Source organism: Meriones unguiculatus, chromosome 18, assembly GCF_030254825.1.
Source record: "Meriones unguiculatus strain TT.TT164.6M chromosome 18, Bangor_MerUng_6.1, whole genome shotgun sequence".
Lineage (NCBI taxonomy): Eukaryota > Metazoa > Chordata > Mammalia > Rodentia > Muridae > Meriones > Meriones unguiculatus.
In genome coordinates this window covers 48,284,541-48,295,840 of record NC_083365.1, presented here as the reverse complement: position 1 = coordinate 48,295,840, position 11,300 = coordinate 48,284,541, and the positions used below count along the sequence as shown (strand labels likewise).

Sequence of the window (11,300 nt, the reverse complement as noted above, 5' to 3'; positions counted from 1 at the left end):
CTTTTATTTCTGTGTATGAGAGGGCCTGTAGAGGCCGGAAGAGGGAGCCGATCCCCTGGAGCTGGAGCTGGACGCTGAGAATCGATTTTGGATCTTTTTTTTTTTTTTTTTTTTTGCAAGAACAGCAGACAATTTTACCTTTATGTGGGGCTGGGTCTTAGGGTTTCATCAGTAAAATAAAAGTCAGACTGGCTTGTCTCCGGCGTGGAACTTTGTAGAGAGACAGGCACCATATTATGTCCTCCCTAAGAGGTTTTATTTTTTTCTCATGGGCTTGTCATTCAAACCCAGGTGGGATGACCATAGGAGACAAGGTCCGACCTTCCCTGCCGCGTCCCACAGAGGTGTTCTAGGTAGCGGCGGACCTGCGTAGAGGCAGATGGAAAGGTTACACTTGGGCTCTAGCAGAAGCAGAAGTGGGCCCAGTGCCACTGGAGGGCAGCACCAGCTCAGAACTGAGGCCGCGGGGTCCGAGCCGGAGAGAGTGCCTGGGTCTCGGTTGGCATCAGACAAGGATGAGGAGGACGCTTGCTTTCCTTAAAAGTGCACCACCCAGGAGCAGGCTGAATCAACAGGCAAAACGAAATTTCAAACAATGTGGTGACTCAAGAAGTACAAGCAGAGAGGGTCAGAGAGGCCTTGTTGGGTGTGAATGTGTGCCTGTGCCTGTGCGTGTGTTTGCGTACACCTGCGCACGTGTATGTGTGTGTGTGTGTTTATACCGCTGAGACGAGACCTGGACTGGGAGAGCAGCCAGCGATCTGAGTATAGATACATGTGGATGCGGAAGCGGGCTTGCATAGGAACTGGGAGGCCTGGCATGAGGAAACAGAGGAGCAGAGAACCTACTCCTGGTCACAGAGTCGGTGACTTAGGGACTGTGTCTGGAAAAACCCAAGAACTCACTTTTCATAACCTTGGCTTCCTTCGTCTTTCTGCTCCCCCCCGCCCCCCACCCCCCGGACTTCCTGTTTCAGGCCATAGTGCCCTGTAAGAAATAGGGCAGGGAATCACCTGATGGGAGCTAGAGCAGGCCCCCTGCCCTCCGCAGCCGCATTTTTTTTCACTTTTGAAAGGGCAAGTTGTTCTGACAACCAAGTCTTAGCTCCAAGTTCTGAATAGCAACCCACTAGTCTCAGGACTGCTAGAGCGGGAGCGCCGTCTAGTGGGCAACTGTGGACTCACAGGCTCAACTACAAAGGGTCCCCTGGGACTGAGCCCGGAGGCCAGGGGATTGGTTCTAAGGTGTCATGAGTGATCACGTATGTATGTGTACGCATGTGCGCTTTGTTTGTACATCAGAGGCACACATGCATCTGCAGGTTGTTCTCTGTGAGTGGCCATCCCTGTATCTATGTGTGGGCTTCTGCCCGGAAGTGAACACCACCTGTATCCTGCTTTCCCTGGCTTACAGGCACACGCTCACGTTGCTGTGGGGCTGCGCCCGTGACTGTGTGTTCTAAAGCACGTCTCTGCGTGCATGACGTGCACACGTCCGGTCAGGTGTGTGCTCCAGCAACAGGGGCGACGAGATAATGCTAGCGACTCCCACTCACCAAAGTTCCCCATTCCTCTCGCCTCTACCCATCTTTTCCCTGTCCCCACTGCACCTCTTCACTAAGAGGATGGGTCAAAGTTCACCTAAAAGTCAAAGATCACCTTCAGAAATTGATCCTTCTTTCTACGCATCCAGATGCCTGCAAACTCCTGTCTCCTGAATGGGTGAACCCTGTCGTGCTGCGGTTGCCCAAGGACCCCTGAGGGTGCAGCAGGGAGCCAGGCATATGGTAGGACTGGCATTGCCCACAGCAAGCCCAAATCATCTTTCATGCTGTCTTCTCGTTCAACTCACAGACCAGGCGTTGAGAGACCAAAAAGATTAAAAATTAGCAGCTATTATTAAGGACTGAACTATGTGGGTGGAGAAGTCTGTTGATGCCCTGAGGGGAAGGACCGCCTTACTGCATTCTTTCCCCACCTACTAGAGATAACAGTTGCTAGGAAACTGGTCCATCCCCCCCCTAGGGAGGGACACCAGGTCATTATGGTCTGGGGACCTTCCTATAGCCAATCAATTCAAAATGTAGCATTTTGACCAATAGATGCTTGCCAGGCAGGAATTGCCCCTGCCTTGGGCATGCTGGGAGGGACCAGAATCTATAAATCACCCAACTAACCTGGGGCGGCACGCTCAGCTCCCACCGCTTCGGGGTTGGGTTCTGTGTAGGCCCAAGCTGCAGCTTGTAATTAACAATAAAAAGACCCTCATGTGTTTTGCAACGGAGTCGATTCCTGGAGATCTTTTGGGGGCTCGCGAACTGGGTATAACAGCGTGACCAACCATCCTTGTTCCTCCTAGCTCAGGACCCAGAGGCTCAAACAGGCGCCCCTGGGGACACAGTGAGGCAGCACACAAACTGTATTTTCCTAACACCTGAAGGCAGGGAGGGTTTGCTTCTCTCTTTAAAGGGGATGATACCAGCCTTTAGCAGCACTGACCGCTGCCCAGCGCAGTGTAGCCAAGATGTGATCTCTTTTTCAATCTTTCTGCATGACTTTGCCTTACTTCACGCCTGCTCTGCAGCGCCCCCGGCAGGCGAGGACTCTCAGCTTGGTAGCTCCACAGTCCTGAGAGCATTCCTTTTAGGGACCCAGGGGAGATCAGCTGCCTCTCCCAGATGCGGGTGGTGGAGTCATGGTCCCTGGGAAGATCCAGAGCTGCCGGATGGGGCTGGCATTCATTTTGCAATCACCTCGCTGTGGTGGCCTAATTGCATGGTGACTGCAATGGAGTGTTGGGATCACAGCACTGTTGTTACAGGGAACACTTTGGGGCAGTTAATGGGAAGTGCAGTGACTCCAGGCTGGCCAGCCTGTGTGCTCTTTCCTGGAGGCAGGGAGTTGGGGAGCATGGGGCGAACAAGAGGTAGCAGCTAGGATGCCACCCACTGCATCCCACATCCCCGCCCTGCCAAGTCCGCATGGCAGCTGGGATTGCTACTTCGCAGATGTAAAAGTGGTGTTTGAAGGCTAAAGACACATGTCACAGTTGGTCTTTCGGTACCCAGTTGGTCCTTGTAGAAATGACTCCCTGGCTCTTTCCTGGACCCTGTGCTTTTCATAAAAAATTCAGGAGTTGGATGGATATGCGCTGGTCTAGACCGTTCACCGATTCATTGACTGCCTGCCTGTCTGCACAGGTTCTGTTGCCTTGATGATGGTTATGGTGTCCTCTCTCACTTCAGGGCACAACAGGGAGGGTGGCCACCCTGCGCCAGCTGAGACACTTCGTTCTAGGAGGTTCTCTTGAGGAAGACAAAGTTATCTGTGGACAGAGATTATCTGCATGACTCTGTCCTCCCTGCCATTCTTGCTATAGGAGATAGCCTTCCCCTCGGATCCATCATGGGCTGAGCTGCCTGTCCTGCTTCTGTCTACGGAACCTGTCTAGCAGTGACAAGTCACCTGTTCCACATCAGGCCTGAAGAAAGCATCAGCTGTTTGCTCCTGACTGACACTTTGAGGAAGATCTGCCCACTTGGCCAAGGCAGCTTCCTCTGGGGGTTCCAGAATAGAGAGTTCACTGACCGCAGCTGAAGCCTGGAGTCCAGCATAACCACGAGTACTAAAAGAACAATTGTACTAAGTCACCGAGCCTTCTGGAACTGCTTGTTACACAGCATTGCCATGACAGACGCTGACTGATAAAGAACTTCTCTTTCTGTGGAACTGCTTAAGCTCAATCCAAACTTTGAGATGGGTATCTTTGGACAGGAAAGCAGCTTCGACACAGCTGAGATATGGTGGCGATCCCGTTGACGGCCTTGGTTTCTGTGCAGCCAGCTCTACCTGAGTCAGTCGGGGCTATTCCATTCTCAGGGAGCAGAAACCAGAAAACCCAGGAAAGCCCAGAAGTGATGACAGCCTTGGGTGCAGCGTGATCTAGGAGCTCGTTGCTGCACCCATGTTTTGTCTCTCTGTCCAGCCTCCCATATGGAGCACGATGGCTTCCCAATTCAGGTCTAAAAGCCCAGTTTCTCCTGGAAGACTGCAGTGGGTAATAAATATCTTCTTTTGGCCTGGCAGAACCAGTGGTGTGGATCCTACCTCTGTCCAGCACCCACCTCAGAGATTGCAAAAAGGAATGTGTTGTATTTCCTAACTGAGCTAGGCTGTGAGGAGGGCCTCTCCTTGGCCTTAGAGGGAGGTCCTAGGCCAAGTAGGAGTACCAGAGCTTGGGCTGGGGCCGGGGCAGGGGATCAAGTGCTGCCAGGAGAATGCTACTGTGCCGGGACTGGTGTAACACAGGGAGGGATTCTCTTGTATCTTAGAGGGATGGATTCCAGGCTCCCAGGATCTCCTGAAACCACAGGTGATACTGAACTCTATGCAAGCTGCACGCTTTCCTATACACACAGCTACAGTAGAGTCTGACTTATAAATCAGATACAAAAGACACAACAACAACAAGCAATAAGCTAAAATTGCTATATTAAGTAAAACAAAGATTATTTAAACAGAAGCTCTGAGATGGTATATTTGATAACAGAGAGTAGTGTATATAATGTGGACACATTGAACAAGACACACACCCTAGAATACTACATATACATGTATACGCACACACATACATACTCACACATGTATGTAATACAGTGGTCGTGAAACTGGTGACAGAGGCAGCTAAGTGGCTAACAGAAGTGTAATGTATGCAGTGTGGCTATGGGGCAAACATAAACCCTGACTAAGACAGTAAACTTAAGAAAGACATGGCTAAATAGCTAATGGGCAGGTAGGGTATAGTATGGACATGCTGAGTGTAGCCTAAGCCCTGTGATACTGTGAGACTCTGCCTCATGAGAGAAACAGCTATGGAACAAATGGGTGGGTGCGGATACGCTGGGCAAAGGATCAGTTCACATCTTAGGTAGGACAGAGTGAGGCAGGGTAAGCTTTCATATTGCTGCTTAGAATCTCAAAAATGTTTGAAACCTATGGATTGTGTATTTCTGGGATATTTCACTTGATATTTTGGATTGCATTTGGCTACAGATAACCGAAAACTTGCAAAGCAAAACCATGGGTAAGAGGGGGCTGCTGTAACACAATTCAAAGTTCTGGAGACAACTGAAGTAAACTCTTTCACAGTCTGAAAGCCAGAAGTGTGATATCCAGGTGAGGAGCTTCTTCTGTTGTTCTCTCTCTCTCTCTCTCTCTTTCTCTCTCTCTCTCTCTTTCTCTCTCCTTCTTTCCTTTCTTTTGGTTTTTTGAGACAAGGTTTCTCTGTGCAGCCTTGCCTGTCCAGGACTTGCTTTGTAGATCAGGCTGGCCTTGAACTCACAGCCATCTGCCTGCCTCTGCCTTCCTGAGTACCGGGATTACAGGTGGGCACCACCACGCCCAGCTCCGTTGCAGTTTTGTAGCAGGAACCTGGTCAGCACCTCCCCATACCATCTGCTGGTCGCTGGAAACGTGCAGTGTTTCTTGGTTTGTAGTTCTCTACTGCCATTGTCACAGGGGTCTCTGAGGTTGCGCACGTGTGTTCAGAGGCCTTCTTGCAAAGACACCTGTCATCAGGTTCCACTGTACTGCAGTTTGACCACACCTTAATTAATCCTCAAAAGATCCTCGCTCCTCTCCCAGTGGCTGCAGAGGGACATGGACCTTGAGGGAATAGCACCCAGTCTTGCACAGAAGATCAACAGCCAGGGCTCAACTGATCATAAGAATCTCTTCTTTGAAGACACAAAACAAATGTCATAGCATATGTTGATTTTTTTTTTTTCAATTTCAAAATAGTTTTTGACCTGGAGGAAAGTCACTGAGGTTTCATCGAGTTCCTCACTAGTCCTCCATTTGATTCCTCTAACATCTCCTGCAACCAGAACACAGTAACCCAAACCAAGGAAATCGCCTGTTTGCCATGCTATTTGTGAACATGCAGACTTTATTCAGATCTCACCGGCTTTTCTATTAACGGCTCTTTTCCCTTCTGGGATGCAGGCCAGGATTCAGGCAGCAGGGAGTCCTTGGGACTCTTATCTCCTTTGGCAGGGCCTCTGCTCTTTTCTGTCATGACCTAGACCCTCTGAGAGGGCACTGGTCATACGTTATGAAAGATTCCTGTGTGGCTTTGCCAACTGTTTCTTCAGCATCAGGTTGGGGTCCTATGTGCTAGGTGTGGATGCCCATCTCGGTAACACGCTTTCTGTGAGCGGTGGGGGATTCACTTTATCTTGGAGATGCTGACTGTCGGGCTGGGGAAGCATCTGCATTCCCCCCACCCCCCCGGAGCGTGTGGCTGTCTTTCCCTTTGTAGAGAATACAGACGTCAGGAAGGACACTCGAGATGACCCAGTTTGTCAGTTGGAGGTCTTGTTCTCACCGAGCTAAGTGTCCCCACCTCCTGTGGTCTTCACAGCTCCCCTGCTCCCCACTAGGTACCAGAGGCCTCATTCTTGCCTGTTTTCCCCACTGTGACCATATCAGGACCGTGACTTAGCTCTCTCAGCAGAGACGTGTTCGCCAGTCCGGTTGTGATTGTTGATGTTTATTTTGTGTGACTGCTCATGCATACAGTGTGCGTGTGGGGTGTGTCTATGCATGTGTGGAGGGCTACGTTTTGTGGCCTCTTCTGTCACTATCTTCTTTATTCCTTTGAGACCCAGCCTCGCTGAGCTTGGAGCTAGACTGGCAGCAAGTCTCCCTCCCTCTGCCCCAGTCCTCCTGTCTTTTCCCCTTCATAGCATTAATGCAACAGGTACATAGCCATAGTCAGCTTTAAAAATTTTTTTTTGTTTTTGAGATTATGGGTGTGTGTGTGTGTCTCATTATATAGCCCTGACTGGCCTGGAATTCACTATATCAACCAGGCTGGCCTCAAACCCACAGAAATCCACCCAATTCCGCTGAGATCAAAGCCATGTTCCATCATGTCTGTCCTTTTTACATAGATGCTGAACTTAGGTCCTTATGCTTACCTGATGAGCCATCTCCCCAGGCTCCTAATTACCTACTTTCTTCCAACATAGCAAGGAATGCGCCTGAATTTTACTGTTCCCGTTTTCTTGCAGGTTTTATTTTATTTATCTTTATTTAATTTTCTTTTCCAGCAGGTCTCACATATCACAAGCTGACCTAGAACTCTTTACGTAGCTGAGGATGACCTTGAATGCCTGTTCCTTCTATCTTTTTTTGTTTTTAAATTGGTTTTTCAGGACATGGTTTCTCTGTGTAGCCTTGGCTGTCTGGATTCTCTGTGTTACCCAGGCTGGCTTTGGAACTCTCATCGATCTACCTGCCTCTGCCTCCCAAGTGCTGGATTACAGGTGTCCAGCACTGTACCTGCCTATGTGGCACCAAGGCAGGAACCCACTGCTCTGCGCAAACTGAGTGAAATTTACTCCCTCTGCCAAACCTCCAGAGTCACAGGAGGGTGCTTGAGACTGTGGGCCTCAAAAGGGAAAGTCTGGGGTGGGGGACCTGAGCATTTGATTGTCTCTCCCATAACCCAGGTGACAAGCAAGTCTGTAACATCCGCACATTCCTCCGCTCACCCACCTGCCACAGCTCAGACTAGTGAGCCGACACCGGGCAGCGGGCACTCCTCCAAAACTCTCAGCTCTTCTGGTACCTCATCTTCTCTAGCACGATACACTCCACTGGGTAAGACACTGGAGAATGGGCTATTTTTAACCCAATCCACATACAGTTGACAGCATAGAATTTAGCATATTTCAGGCTTGCGCAACCATCACCATCTTTGGTTCCAGAATGTTTTTATTATGCTCCCGACAAGAACTGCCCCTCCCATCGGCAGCTTTTCCTCCTTGTCCCCTTCTTTAGCAGGTGGTGAGCGTCCCAAGCACTCATTCTGGAAATGGCACCAAATGGAATCACGTGTCCTGGGTGAGCAGCTTCTTTCTTGTATGCACTTAAAAAAAAAATCAAGGTTCATCTATATGATAACACATATTACCTCATTGCTTTTTAAAAGCCACATAACAATCCATTGGGGCGGGGCTGTGTCATTCTGATTCTCTGGGTACTGCCTGATGGACATTTGGGCTAGCCACTCTTCATGTCCTTCTTCTCTGTGTGGACACATCTTAATTTCTCATAGAGTTCTGACCCCCAGGGGCCCTGTAAGTTTAACTTCTGAAGAAACTGCCATACAAGTTTCAAAATTACTGAAAGTATAGATTCCTGGGGCAGGAGAGATGGCTCAGTGATTAAGAGCATCGGCTGCTCTTTTACAGGACCTTTGCCAGCACCCACATGGAGGCTCACAATCATCTGTAACTCCAGTTCCAGGGGATCTGATGTCTTCTTCTGGCATCTGTGGTATTGCATGCATTTGGTACACAGGATATTTATGCAGGCAAAATATCTACACACATAAAAATAATAAGTCTAGATTTCTAATTTCTGCTAAGATTCTGGCTCTATGGGGCTGGAGTGCAATGCAGGAAACACAGTCAATCTATAATGTATGTATGTGTCTATCTATGAAATTCCACTGGATGAGGTTGAAGTCTGACACTTCTGGATAGCCTCACACTTGGTCTAATATGGTGGACTGCCTTTTCTCAGTGGGGTTCTCCTTCCACCTGATCTGGCAACCTCAGATCTTGTAAGAAGCATCACATAACCCTCAGGGAAGATTACGGGCTGGACTCTTTCCTGATAAGAAAACCTGCTCTGCAGGCACCTGGGGATACCTGGAGACACCCACCCTATGCTAATAAAACGTCTTGGTGTCTTGACTTTCCGAATGACCTTTGACTTTACCTGGAGATTTTCCCCCACCCGTAGGATAATTAAGTGCTGTGTTCTCCTTCTCGTGGTACGACTGTGCATGTGAAGTGAGGCGCTGTACCACTATGGCATCCCGGCACCCCTGACTCTGGATAACCAAGCACGTTCACCCTCAAAACCCCCCTCCCACTACCTGAGATTTATATATCACTGATTTCAAATAAACATGCTGGCTATGGGCTGCGTGCTGAGGGCTGGGTGCTTCGTGATACCATCCCGTGATACATGGCTGCCTGAGACTCGTCGTTTATTCTGGGGGAGGGAGGGCTTCCCTCCTCCTCGGAAATTTGCTGCTGTACTCCTGGCAGCACTGCCAGCAAAAGCCCTGGCTGGTCAGGCACCTCATCAGATCTGACTTCCGGCCTGCAGGGCCTGGGCCTCGCCAGGCCTGTGTTTCAGTGGCAAGCCAACCCGGCATGGGCTTGCGCCTGAATCCTCTGCCATGCTTAGCACAACCTCTGACGGAAGGAAGACATCTATCTATCTATCTATCTATCTATCTATCTATCTATCTATCTATCCGTATGTGTGTATATATGTAAGCATCTATACAGACTTGTAGTCTAGGCTGGTCTCCAACTTGCTGATAGCCCAGGGTGGCTACAAGCTCTCCACCCTCCTGTTTCCCTCTCCTTGTACTTATAGGTGTGGAGTTTTTGGTGCACATGAGCGCGCCTACTGGGAAACTGTATTGTGCGTGTCCATGTGGGTGTCTGTATATGCTCATGGAGGTGGCGATCTGTGTCTTCCTCAGTCGCTGTACCTCTTTTTTTTTTGAGGAAGGTTTTCTCATGGAACCTGGAGCCCCACTCTCTAGGTAGGCTGGCAGTGAACTCCAGGGTTCATCTGACCGCCCTTTTTGGCCTTACAGACAAGCAGCCACACCTGGCTGTTGGAGAGCTGAACTCAGGCTCTCATGCTTGTATAGCAAGCATCTTACTGACCCCGGCCCAACTCTGCGGCTCTGGAAAACTGTGTTTCTAAACAGTGCCCAGAGGACAGTGGGAGAGGCCATGAGCAGGGCTGGGGCAGAGAAGCAGGGGCCAGGATCTTTTCTTACTGTCTGGGAACTGGCTTCCCTTCCCATGTTCCCAAAGTCTGACGATACACATCAAGGCCAGCCCTGGCGCCGCCAGACACAGAAACGTGGTCAGTCCTGGAGCCTGGGAGCTCACCCTCCAGCGAGCCTCTGTGAGCTGATGGGATTGGATTGTTGGAGGCTGAGACTGTGGCCAGCGGGCCAGCCAGGGAGCAGCAACATTCTGTCTGTCGAGTGTTTGTCCTTTGCCTTAAATGCTGAGCCAACATGTACAAATAGGGAGATTCAATTCCTGGAATCCTTGAAAGGGCAGCCGATCTGGTGGCCCTGGGCATATGCCGCTATAAGCCCAAGACAGGCTGCTGCTGAGCTGGGACTGCACGTGTTCAGCTGTTCTAGTTCACTGTACACAGCAGACGTTCTGCTGTGTGGATCCATCACTGTGTGGTCCTCCACCCCACTGGGTCTTAGGCAATGCCTGCACTGGCTGGGAGACACCGGAGTCCCCATCCCTGCATTTGACCCTCTCTTCTCCCCGATCCTTTTATCCACATACTCTCTTTGTCCCCCTTTGCCTTGGTTGAGTGCATCTCACCGAAGATAACGGTGGGGATGGGAAGCCATTGTGGACTCTGGAGGGAGGCAGCCCTGGGTTCCAGTGTCAGCTTCTGGTATTTCCTGGTTATGAACTTGACCCCTGTGAAATAGAGAGCACACACCACCCATCCCTGGACTGTCCTTTTACATAGGGGAAGCATTTCTTATAGGCACGCTCTTGGCCTGCCATTGCGCAGGGTTCAGGGTGATAAGCAACTGGCAAGCCTGGGGCTATGTGCTTCTCTGTGTGTATATACCCAGAGTCCACAGCTAGGAACCCACGGCCTTGCTACCAGAGGGTGAGCGCTATGAGCTGCATTCACACCCACCCTCGTGTATCTGAGCCTAATATTAGCAGTCAAGGCCCTGCCTGCGCTAGGGAAGGCTGGGTTGGGACAGGATACCCAGCAACCAGGAGATGATTCAGGATCAGGAACTACAGATACCAGCAGTCTCACCAGCGGTATATGTGAAATGGGAAATTCATCCCTGTGAACCCCATTCAATCTCTCCCCTAGGGTAGAAAGAAAGGTGTCTTTTCCCCATTCCCTTTGAATTGTCACTCTTTTGGTAGTTAACTGAGCAAGGCTTGGCACACAGTAGGTGCTCAAGAACTGGCACTGGCTAATTTTTAGTCTTTTTACCTTCCTGTAATGCACCAACAAGGTCAGGTCCAGCAGGGTTCAAAGACACACAAAAGACCAAGAGATAAGCAACCTAAGGCTAACTAAGGCTTTAACTTAAAGTTGCTGCCCAGGTCTTTAGTCGAGTATGCAAATTACATGCAAATCACAGCTTTATTAGCAGTCCTCCTCAGGAAGTCCGGCTGGATGTAGCCCCTGAGGGG

The 11,300-nt window shown here is 50.0% G+C and overlaps 1 long non-coding RNA gene across 1 annotated transcript; it reads left to right on the top strand.

Annotated features, from left to right (window-relative positions):
• Positions 1-7,245: 7,245 nt before the first annotated feature.
• Positions 7,246-8,393, top strand: LOC132649019 (uncharacterized). Its single transcript, XR_009587408.1, has 3 exons — positions 7,246-7,665; positions 7,846-7,908; positions 8,259-8,393. It is a non-coding gene; the product is annotated as an uncharacterized LOC132649019 (long non-coding RNA).
• Positions 8,394-11,300: the final 2,907 nt, after the last annotated feature.